This window comes from Papilio xuthus, unplaced genomic scaffold (genome assembly GCF_000836235.2).
Source record: "Papilio xuthus unplaced genomic scaffold, Pxut_1.1 DF827777.1, whole genome shotgun sequence".
Taxonomy (NCBI): Eukaryota; Metazoa; Arthropoda; class Insecta; order Lepidoptera; family Papilionidae; genus Papilio; species Papilio xuthus.
This window is the reverse complement of record NW_013530872.1, coordinates 2,856,912-2,869,407: the sequence shown is the minus strand read 5'-3', so window position 1 is coordinate 2,869,407 and position 12,496 is coordinate 2,856,912. Positions and strand designations below refer to the sequence as shown.

General features: G+C 32.7%; 1 long non-coding RNA gene across 1 annotated transcript; it reads right to left on the bottom strand.

The window, feature by feature from the left end:
- Positions 1–7,053: 7,053 nt before the first annotated feature.
- Positions 7,054–8,625, bottom strand: LOC106115650 (uncharacterized). Its single transcript, XR_001227765.1, has 2 exons — positions 8,368–8,625; positions 7,054–7,589 (listed from the first exon to the last, which is right to left on the bottom strand). It is a non-coding gene; the product is annotated as an uncharacterized LOC106115650 (long non-coding RNA).
- Positions 8,626–12,496: the final 3,871 nt, after the last annotated feature.

Here is a 12,496-nt window from a genome sequence, read left to right as displayed (position 1 = left end):
AAAAACATTAGTTCAAAACATATTGCCACCTCTCTCATCCTGTCTAAAAGAAGTGCGATAACACGATTTTAATAGAAATCTACGGTTAACGACAGTTAATGCCCTCACTCGTCCACCAACGATCTTTAAATGTTACAATTTAAACGTAATTGTTTTGCAAAGTCTTTAATAATGCCCTAACTTTTTGTACATGTCGCATACGGGGTTATTAATTGTTTTAAAGTGTTCACTTTACGTCTCTGCGTGTCTCTAAACTTTAAAATTATGTTTGTATTGATTACAATCACTTTAATAAATACACAAACCAAAACTCAACAACAAACAACTCAAAACGAATCTATTTTTATACCTATATAGTTATGTTATCCAACACTTTCAAAGGGCATTATTTATGTGTTCAAACTATTTAATAATACAGCTACAATGATTACGTCACAATACGTTATTATAATAATGCAACATAGCAGATATTTTTAAAACTTGTATTGCATAAACACGACGAAGCTGTTTTCGAGGAAGTCGCGCAGCCACGATCAATTTGCGTCGCCGACCAGGCGGCCAGCTTGACTTTTTTCCCGTCGCTGCCTGCCCTAATGAGTAAAGAAACATATAACAATATATAAACTTTATCATCATATGATTAAAGTTCATAATTCTTTGATGTTTAAATAACGTAAATCTGGAGAACCCGGATGGCGCCTATCAATGACTTTTTCAGAACTTATTTACCAATGAAATAACTTTATGGCGACGATAAGGTAAAATATACAACCTAGAGACTAATATGACAATTCGATAATATAAAACTCTACCGAATATAAAAAATGTAATCGTTACTCTGGTATAAATATCATAAGGAAGCTGGGTTATTGTTTTAATATCTAAAATATTGTTTTCAACCGTAACTATGTTAATATCTGATCTGGGGACATTGTACCGACCTCGTCATCCTTCACCTATGTTATGATCTACTTGTCTAGTTTACGGAAATTGGAGTAACGGATATATTCCTCTTTGACCTTCCGTAAGATAAACTTATTTGTTTGTTGTACCAGACTAAGAATTACATGTTTTATATTGGATAGAGTTTTATATTTAAAATGCGTACATTTAAATGGGAATCAAGTCCAAACCTTTGTTACTTTAAGATTGTGCAAGAAATCGTACCAAGTTGTTCGTCGTTAGTTTCGTCATCATCAACAACAAGAAGGTCTACATGATGCAGGCTTTTCTCCTTCTTCGATAGATTTCAACACCTTCAATCTTATTTTCTTAATCTTGACATGACCTTGAAACTTCATCGTCTTATTCTTGGCATTCTAGAACTTATCGCCAGTTCTAAAAACCATGCCCGCTTATTGCCTTTTGGTTTGGACAATGTGTAGCAATATCTACCAAAATTGTTGATGTTATTATATAAAAATCGAAATATTTCCAATCGATATGAACTAAATCCTTTTTTTGGTTAATTGTGCCATAAGTTTGCATTGTGAAAGGATTTTATTGTGTTGTTTGTTATTGAGTTTGTGTCGCGGCCGGGCGTTTCGGTAACACAATTCTTAATGTAATAATTTAGCATTTTATAATGCATATCGTGTTAAATATTTAATACAATTTATTTCCTTTGTTAATGTTCAGTCGGCAACATTTCGTAAGATCGTCTCGTAGAGTGGCGCTTGAGTTAAATAGGGCTGTCGAATCAGAGTTAAATTTACAGCCAAGGCTTGAGATAAGCTGAAAAGTTTATTAACTAAACAATGAGTAATACTATTTTGTTAGAAGTAGAGAAACTGTAGGAAAAGCAAGCGTTTCTTGAGCTTTGTAACGATAACTAAACAAAAGATATTTTGATTATAGTGTTCTTCCAAAAAAATATATAAGTAATCTGTAATAATTATTGACTAATATGACATTTGAGAACCAACACACAGATATAGGTTTTTTATTATTACGGTATTTCAACCCTGACGGCAAAAGACCTAACTAGAAACAAGGCTTAAGTAGACATAAGAACCTAACTTACAATGCCGCTGATTTGGACAAACTTTAAGCTTCACAACAAACAAATCGTGACTATTTTCAATTTGTGTACACGAAATCATAACTTTGATATCAAATATTTATACATCATGTATTTTCATTGCCTCATCCTGTTGAATTATGAATCAACCTGTATATGAAACATTGGTATCCGCTGCTGAAATATCTCTACAAAAACGTATTGTTACCTCTAATTTTTTAATGAGAATGAAAGAGATGACTATCTATTTATGTGTGACTACTAAGGATTCATCAGTGTTTACGGTTAGATTGACAACACTCATCAGAAGATTGTCAGCCCTCTTCGCGTATGAGAACCGCTAGCGTGTAAATCATATTTGATTAATTCGTTGCGACATCGCCGTCGCAGGGCCATGTTATTTCCAATATTCAATTAAAGCCGTTCTAATTAAATTACTTATCAGCTGCTTGGGCAACAATGTCAATACGAGACTATTTATTTAGTTTTAGTCGTGAGCGGGGCGTTTCGCAAAGCAATCGCGTGTCAGAACTCGTTTATAATATTCAACAATAGCGGCCATGTTCACACTTGCCTATGAAACAATTGATATCTATTCATCTTTAACCTTTTAGGGTTCTTTAGTTGAATGCTGAACGAGAAATGATCGGCCAATTTATCTAAGTTGCTTGTTCTATAAGTGTACATTTTGTCTTGTCTATAAATAGTATTTGTGATAATTTTATGTCTACATTGTTAAATTCAATGCAACAAATATATTAAGTGTGAACGATTGTATCGTTTGCAAATCAAATACATTTTAACAATATTTGTGTAAGGAACCCAAAAAAAAACTAAGTTTTTTATAGCTATATTTCCGTTGTGTTTCAAATCTTTGACGTTAAAAATTCTTGCTAAAATTATGAAAAGCTACAATGAAGAAAGAAAGCAAAAATGAAGGCTTTCATAGTAAAAGTTGAATTGTTAAATTTAGTAGAAGTTATTATTGAATGGTTTGCAACATACGAGAATTTACCAAAGAGTAGATTTGCGTAGATTTATAATCTTTAATTTTGGTATTATAAAAATACTTTCGCTGACCTTGCACAATAAGAGAATTACATTCACAAAATAATAAGGTTATAAAGTAGTTATCAAGATTATTATGTCGCAGATGTACACAATTTTGATCTTTATCAGAATACATACCATTACAAAGATATCGGATCTTTATTGAATAATCGGTTACTTCATTTTACCTTCTCACTTAAATCGTAATTTTTATTAATAATAGTATTGACACAATTCTCTTTTAGTAATTGTTAAATAAGAACATGCGAATAAAAAAGAATTTAAATGTTGAAAGATTGTGACCATCTTAAGAAAAATTCTACACTGATCTAGTTATGAAAAAAAAACATATTTTAAACCATACTATCTTTGAAAGCGGGGATAGTTGATGGATCTTCAAATTTATCGTTCAAGTTTTTAATTTTTTTTATTTATTTAAAAACAACTGCATAGCGTCGTTATTGTATACAACTAATGTGACACTATACACGCTTTACATAAGAGTTTACATGATAACATATTTTATAATAACAGTAAATAACACATAACAATGACATAAAAAAATACATAGATAAACACAGTTATAGCTGAATTCTCCTGTGTAAAAAAGTTTGCAATATGGAAGCTCTGTATCTCCGTGTACCATAGAGAGATTTCATAATCCAAAATGTATTTACAAATGTGCACTTTCATAATTCAGTACACGAAATTCAAAACATAGAACTTTGTACTAAGTTAGGACCCTTTCATGTAATGAGGTAAACGTGAATAAATTTTCATCACAAAACCTAAACATTCGTGACTTACTTGCACCAAAATGAATGCGACATTTCGTCCACGTTTCTTTATGCAAAGTTCAAAGGGTATTTGGGGCGTTGTTTTATTTTTAAAAGAATCCTCGTGTTCAGAGATGAGGTCGGATGATTATACCACAGATTTATTACTCCGGTCCTCCCCTCTTCCTTTAAACTAACATTTCAAATTTCGCAGGACCATGCCACTTTCGTTAACATCATTGACCCAGTGCCTTACGAATACATTTAATAAATCGAGAGCGTCAAATCACAAAGAGTATTTGATTTCCATGACACGGGTTTACCGTGGTATTGACAATGGAGGTCGACGTTAAAGTAACATCTCATCATGTCAAATATCTGGACGTTGCTAAAATGTACTTCTCAAGCTATCAGTTTATCTTAAAATGGAACATTTAAAGCCGTAAACGCAATCATGAACCTTGATCGCGTACGTACAAGTCACTTAAAATAAATAGCGATATAAAACCGTTGTCATCCAATGATTGAAGACTATAAATTCATAAAATGAAATGCAAAATGGCATGATTATTTTAAATATTGACCTTCAGCTTTTTTTAATTACGACGATATCGGTCAGTTTTAACTGCCGATTTTTATTATTATACAATGGTCCATTTAGGGCGAATTAAAATGTATTGTGCAATACGTACCAGCAATTTAAATCTATATTAATTAATTCTTATAACATTTAATAAATTTAATTAAAATAGTTACACGAAGGCTTTATATTATAGATTATAGATTTACTTATTTAAGTAAATTCAAGCGTCCATGGCCTAATGGTTAAGGGTACGGATTTCCAATCACGAGGTCGGGGGTTCGAATCCCGCCATTCGACTATTGCTTAGTTGGAATGGTAAAAGAAATATTAGTAAATTTTTTATTTAAAAAAAAATCTGCTAATATTAAAACAAAAATCAACATTTATGTAAACAAATTACAAGTTTGTTAAAAATTAAGATTTACAAAGAAAAAAAAACATTTGAACTGCGACAACACAATGAATCCTTTACTTATTTTTGTGAAATAAGTTCAACTTGTAAAATTAGTCGATATTATTTATTTAATTTAATTATTCGTAGAAATCTTTCTAGATTTAATTATTATTTTTGTGTTTAATTTGATTTCAATGTGTTCGATGACAATAATATCTACGGAACCATTGGCTCTGAAATAGCCAATAAGTAATAAAGTCGTCGAAACGGAGACACTAATTATAATTTTTACTTTTAAAATTGGCAACCAGTTAACAACGCGCCGGCCGAGTACACGAAAAAAAAATTTTACTTTTTCGATATCGATTTAATTACGTAAGTTTTAAGAAAACCAACTACATGTTTCTTTTATTGTCTTGTTCAGTTGATAAAGACATTTTATTTCATCTCCAGTGTGTATCTTCATAAGTTGCGTATGGTCCCATTACATTTCTTGAACATCTACACCGACAAACATATATAAACATTATGTTATAGCCGAAAATATAAAGCCAAAGATTTAATTGAAGACTAGCCACTTTAATAATAATAAAAAAAATACTTTTATTTCATACACACGTCTATACAAAATCAAATAAGAAATTAAATAGGAGTACACCACATAGACGCGTCCACATGGCTAATACTGGACAGTCCAAACCCACTTTATCAATAATACGTTGCAGGTTAATGCCTGATGATTTATACGTATACCTTAAAACTTAATTGTAATTATGACTCTATTGTAGAGGCTTGGATTTCCTCAACATCACAGCTAGCGCGTATTTTGCTTGTAAACAGGACATAGTTTCTTTCCAGACCAACACTCCGAAGAATTGCAACAGCCTTTATATTAAAACTATTTTTTAATATTTTTTACATCGATGCTTAATCACTTTTTTGACTAATGAACATAGTAAATTTTACTTTATCAAAGTAAAATTCATATATTCAGCCCTTGTCTACCAACCTCTGGACATGCCGTCCTCCACAATTTTATTATTATAGTAACAAAATCAATTGTAATTAAAAGTTTAATGCTTATAGCCTTGTCTATATTTTTTATAATCTTTGGTAACATCTTGACATTCCACAATAAAGCAGAAGACATCGTTATTTCACTTGTAACATCGGGCAGTATGTCACGCGGAATTTCGAACATCGCATAATCAGTTTGGTATTTCTTACGTTAACAATGCATTCTTTGTTACTGGAGCTATCAAAGGTTTTGAAGTATCTTAATCAAGCACACTTTCCATACGCTGCAATTGTGTCATATTTTGTTACCCTTTACCTTCGTTTACGTCGTTAAGAAATGATACATGACCTATTGTTACTTTTCTTTCGTTGTAACGTTATTTTGTTATGTATTGACCAATCCAGTGTTTACTTTTAAAACAACAATATTAGCTGTTCATGTCATTTTCAACAGCTTTTTTCTATACATAAAAGTTTCTTTCATGAAAAAAAAATCGACTTTTGACACAGAAATCCCTTGTCCTTTTAGTAAAGGTGTTGTAAGATAAAAAATATATTAACAATACAATAAACACCCACACAAATGCATTTCGACTGAAAATTCGTATCATAAATCTGTATAAATAAGTGATGTCATCCAAGTTTTCACCATATAATCCTCACCCGTGGCCATCAATTCATAATGATGAAGTAGGTATCGTAACCCCGTTAAACATTCGACATATCTTTCAACGTTTCGAAAAGGCGCTATTAAGAACTTTTCAATAATAAAACGTTATTTAATATATGATAAATCGCAACTACTTCAAAACCGTCCGCCACAAATACGAACCACGGCAACAACAGTACTCTTGAGTTATTTTAGTATCTGTCTCGAGTTACGAAAAGGGATATCTCACAATGTATCTGTTAGTAAAATAAATACCTTTGACCCAAAAGCGTCAGAGTGAGCGGGAAACCGTTTTGTTGATGCGATGGCCCCGGGAGCGTTGGGCGCCGGATAATAATCCGGTACGGTAATCCGGGAAAATGTTTACTTGATCAGTCCAAACGTACCCCGGCTCGTTTTCCCCGTGAACCTCGAGGCTACGTAACTGTTACTTGCTGTACATGGCCATACAACTGGATCTCTTCCTTAAAAGCTCTATCGAGCAAATACAGTTGTCTATCGACATTTTTCTTCGAACTATTAAGATCAAGAAAAACAACATCGAAAGCTTTGGAATAAATTCTCTTCTATTTATAGGTCGCTGTAAAAAAAACATATACCAGTGGAATAGTGGATGAATGATTATAAAGCAGAAGAGTTATCAGGAGCGCGCTAAATGAAAGTCTGTTTCTGCCTACACCACTTGGTTACATTATTGTTGTAGTCGATGAAAAGTATAAATATTTATTTATCCATAAAGTATGTCAAGCAATATAACACTTCAATCCTTACTTTGAATGAGACAGAGAAACTTTTCTTCGTAGTAGGCCTACCAGTGGGTTTAATTCAACCATATAGAGACACCATGAAATACAATTTTTAAGTTACAATGTTATGAACATAACTCTTTGGTCGACAAACATAAAATATTGTTAGCAACGGAGATGTTATAAGATACGTATTGCAAACAGAACAGTTAGGTCGTAAATTGGCCGCAGTTCGTTGAGGCCGCATCAAGGGGTGTGTCCTGTCACGACTCATTGTTCAACCACGATAAATCTCCACGGTCAAATTCCGAAGAAAGCTGACACCACTTAACACTGAAATAATATTTACAACAAACAATTTGAAAATGTAATTTTGCAATGATTTAATGTATGATAAAACGTTTTGAATGATATGTTTACGGTGATATCATAGTTTGTTCAAACTTGATTGTATTGACATATTATGATACCTTGAATGCACTTAAAATGAGCTGACTATAGTAGCCTTACTTTTAAAATAGGCTAAAGCGTAATAATAATAAGCGTATAATTCATAATAGGACATACACCTGCCAAAAATTATTTTCCTTTCAGTAGGTTCCTAAATCTTTATATATATAATTCTTTTGTGCGTGTGTATGTCACTGAACTTCTCTCAAACGACTGGACCGATTTTGATGAAATTTTTTGTGTGTGTTCATGGGGATCTGGGAATGGCTTAGATTCACAATTTTGTCCACTGGACAATGATTTTTTAATTAATTTTTAATTTATTAGTAGTTGTTGATTTTGGAATGTTTTACATTGGATCCGACAGACGGCGCTACCGTCGCAGTATCAAATTTTAAATAATATTCGAATTAAAGACGTGTAGACAGGACAACGTCTGTCGGGTCCGCTAGTAACTATATAAGGCACTGAAACTAAATGATTTACCTTTGTCTATAACTCGAAAAAAAATACTATTAACATAAAATATTAATAATACCTACATGTAGTTTTATAAAAGATGTACTAAAAATATAGAATAGACTCCTAAACTAATACGTCTATGGTATTACACCGTTACGAAACCTAGTAAGCTTAAGCCCAAACGAAATCGAGTACCAACCTGCTCATAGCGACCCGTACACGATCACCTGCTATGATTTATACCACGGAGCCGGCATTGTGCTGTCACGGCGACTGGGACAACTAGACAGACTAAACTTATGAACTATCTAACCTCAAATATCTTGCGTTCGAAATAAACAAATCACTACGATCCTTACAAGCGCAGCCAATTGCAAATGACTTAAATCAAACATAGGTATATACATCTATAATACTATCACATTATTTATAATAATAACTGTTTTATTATAGCGCTCATAAGACCTCTCTTATCATTGGTTTCAGACACCACTCTCATGATCTTTGACAAAACAGAGATAACAATATGATTAATAGGGATGTTGTTCTCAGAACATAACGTTTAATTTACTTTTAATACGAAATACACTAAGGGACCGCTTAAGTAACCATTTAACCCTTATTAGCCTAGAGTTTCAATTTTGATACCAATCTTTTAAACCGAATGTTCACACTACTATTAGTTTTTTATAGGTTGGCTGTACCTATTTTACTGTTGTATAATATTCTTTCCAACGACAATAAAAAAAACAAATTTCATTATTGTTTTATTTTATCAAGCAAACACAGTAGTATTAAAAATAAATCACTTTCGTTTGTAAATCAGGCTACTAAGGGTTAAACTAGGGTCGCAGTTAGACAATTAAAGACAACAATTTCATGATACAGAGAGATTTTGAAAAAAAAATTAAACAAGGAGGGTCTAAAATAGCGCGTGGATTTATTTTAATGACGTAAATTTAATAAATAAATAAATATTTTAAAAATAATAACATAAAAATAAGAAAATAAAATAGCTTCAGGATATTAAGCATTTAACATATCTCTACGAATTCCGATGAAAGTTGAATACCTTTTAAACTGTTGTATTAATTTATACCGTAAATGGTTAACTCCCTATACGGAAATGCTTGAAACAAAGAACGAGAAAATCAAGGCGGCGAAATCGGAGCACTCATTAATTAACTATAGAGAGACGGATCACAACACAATAAGACAAAATGACAGTGTAAACAATTCACCTTTTTACTCATTCAAATAAATTTACCAAGAAAAATATATTAAACACTGAAGCGTTTAACTGCGTTTTTATACAAAAAGAGCGATCGGCTACGACTTCGTCCGCCCGGAATAAAAAAAAACATAATTAGTAGCCTATTCTTCCAGACCATCTTCTATATATGCCAAATTACATCGAGATCCGTTCTGCCTTTCTAACAAAGATCTATCCATCTAAACATTCACATTTAAAATATTAGTAGGATTAAATAATTTCGTTACCAGGTGTCTCGTTAGACCGGATTGGTTTTCCAAATTGTTCTAAAAGAATTTACACCGCTCGAGATGCTTCCCTAAATTGACTAGAGGGTTTTTATTTACGAGTAAACGAGGTTGTTTAACCTAATAAGACAAGACATAATACTCGTAACAAATGCGAATATATACGATTAAAGAACTTCGAAGTGTATCTATCGTATTTACCGTAATCATAAGCTTCATTTGTCGAAACAAATGTCACTCTTCTGTTTTTCAACAAGTTTTATATTAGTGAAAACTTACGCTTAACACAATCTTGTAATTTAAAAAGCAATAAAGACATTATACATTACTGTCGTGAGTAAATATAAAACATTCCAACACTGATAACTATACTTACGGTCATTTGATGGATGATTAAGTAGAACAATTAAAATTATATATACAAGATTTACCTTATTTACATTACAGACAGCAGTAACTTCCCGGGGCGGTGTTCTTAAATGGTTCTTTGTTCAAGTTACATTTAAATAGTGTAAATGGTCCATTATCTTACTTTTAACATTTAAATTAAGAAATAAAAGAAGATCGACGAACATTCAATCGGATGAATAATAAAAGAAATTTTTTAGACTTTACTGTTTTTAATCGTCATACGTCATATAATATAAAAGTTACAAGATGACGTCGTGTGCCTTCTAGTAACACTGCACTCTGTAAGATTAACTGTGGGTTTCTAAGAACAAAACGTCTACATGAAACATATCATCACTCCTGTCAACTTTGATAAGACGTAAAAAATATATATCTATCGGTATCACCAGAACAGCTGCATGGATCTCGATGAAATTTGGCATAGATGTAGAACATAGACTGCAAGAACACATAGGATACTAATTAAGTATTTAATTCCCCCCGGAAGGAGTTGCGGACGACAACTAGTCTATCATAAAATACGGAGTTTTGGTTTAAGTGCCCACCTTCATTGTTAAATTTGTTACAATCATAAATTTTTATGAAAACTTACTGTTACATGACAAACAGGAAACAGGCCTTATACTAACTTCGTAGAAAAACTAACCAAACATTATCCCGTTCACGCAATACATTTAAATAAATATGTACATTATTTATTTTTATAATTTGACCATAACATCATATAATTTCATCGAAATATTTCCTGTTCGCGAAAATTAAATTCAAATTAACTTACACATCATCATCATCATCATCAGCTCACTATACGTCCCCACCGAGGGGCTCGGAGCCTACCCTAAGTTAAGGGTGATTAGGCCATAGTCAACCACGCTGGCCAAGTGCGAGTTGGTTGACTTCACACATATCTTTAAATTTCTTCTCAGATATGTGCAGGTTGCATCACGATGTTTTCCTTCGCCGTAAGAACGTCGGATAAATGTACATATGTAAATCGGAAATCGAAAAACACATTGTGGTACATGGCGGGATTCGAACCCACGACCTGCAGATAGCAAGTCAAGTGCTTGACTCCTGAGCCACCGACGCTCTCTAACTTACATAATAAATATTAAATAATACTTAATATTTTGTCGCAAATTGCTCATTTCCCATTTAACACGCAATAATCATTTATTACTATTCTCATTACAAAACTTCCGTTACTGTTCATAATTTCTCAATTGAAAACATTAATAATTTGTTTATTGATATTATTTAAATGACATTACTGCATACTTTTAGCGCAATGCCCTACGGCCAGAGTATTGAAAAACAATATAGTAGTCGAAATATTACTAATATTATAAATGCGAATGTTTGGATGAATGTTAAAAGGTATCTCCAGAATAGCTGCTCGGATCTTGTTGGAATTTGGCATAGATATCGAAATTAGCCTTTAAGAACACATAGGCGACTTAAGTTTTGTTTTATATCGCGGACGGAGTCACAGGCGGTAGCTAGTAATTAATAAATCAAACTGGGTTATAAAATACGGTCCAATTTTTTTTTTATTATTTGTAACATTGGCCCCAAAGATGACGTGTGTAAATACATAAAGAGAAATGCAAATTATTTTTAATTGCCTTCCGGTAGAAAGTGGGTGAACCTGAAACAAGGTACTGGACGATACGTTTTGTATCCGAAGTACTACAAAGAGTTAATACTTGGCATCGTATTCGCACTTAGCAACCATTTATACTATTGAGGTCGATTATTCAATGTCATATTTTCTCCATGGCAACACTGAGTCATGAGGAATGCGGTGTACACGGCAGAATATAAATATCTAGCTGTCGCCCGCAACTCTGTTCGCCAGTTATTAAAAAGAAACATAATTAGTAGCCTATGTGTTCTTCCAGACTATGTTCTACATCGAGATCCATGCAGCAGTTCTGGATATACCATCCATCAATCCATCTAAACATTCGCATTTATAATATTAGTGAGATATTAAGATTAACACTACCATACCATAGATATCAAGCGTAACGTAACGAAATAGAAAAATTGCAGGCTTACAAATATCCAAATTGTTCGAACTATTTCAAATATCGATTTCAGTTTATCATATTCCTTTGTCGGGGCCCACCTTATTGAATGATCAACGTTATTGTCTAATGCAAAATCCGTAGGCGTTTGAGATACACAGTGAACTCATTTGTTTTACTTATAAATACAGAGCCAACCAAACTTTATGGTGGCTCGGAATATCTTATTACACACATAAATACAAAAATGGCTATATTCAATTACCTGCATCGACTAGTTTTAAGTCCATCTCCGGCCTTATTCAGAGTGACTACGACTTTGAAAATTCCGCAGTCGTAGCCCGTCTGTCAATTGTGAGAAAGTTGCATCGATACCGACGCTGGATT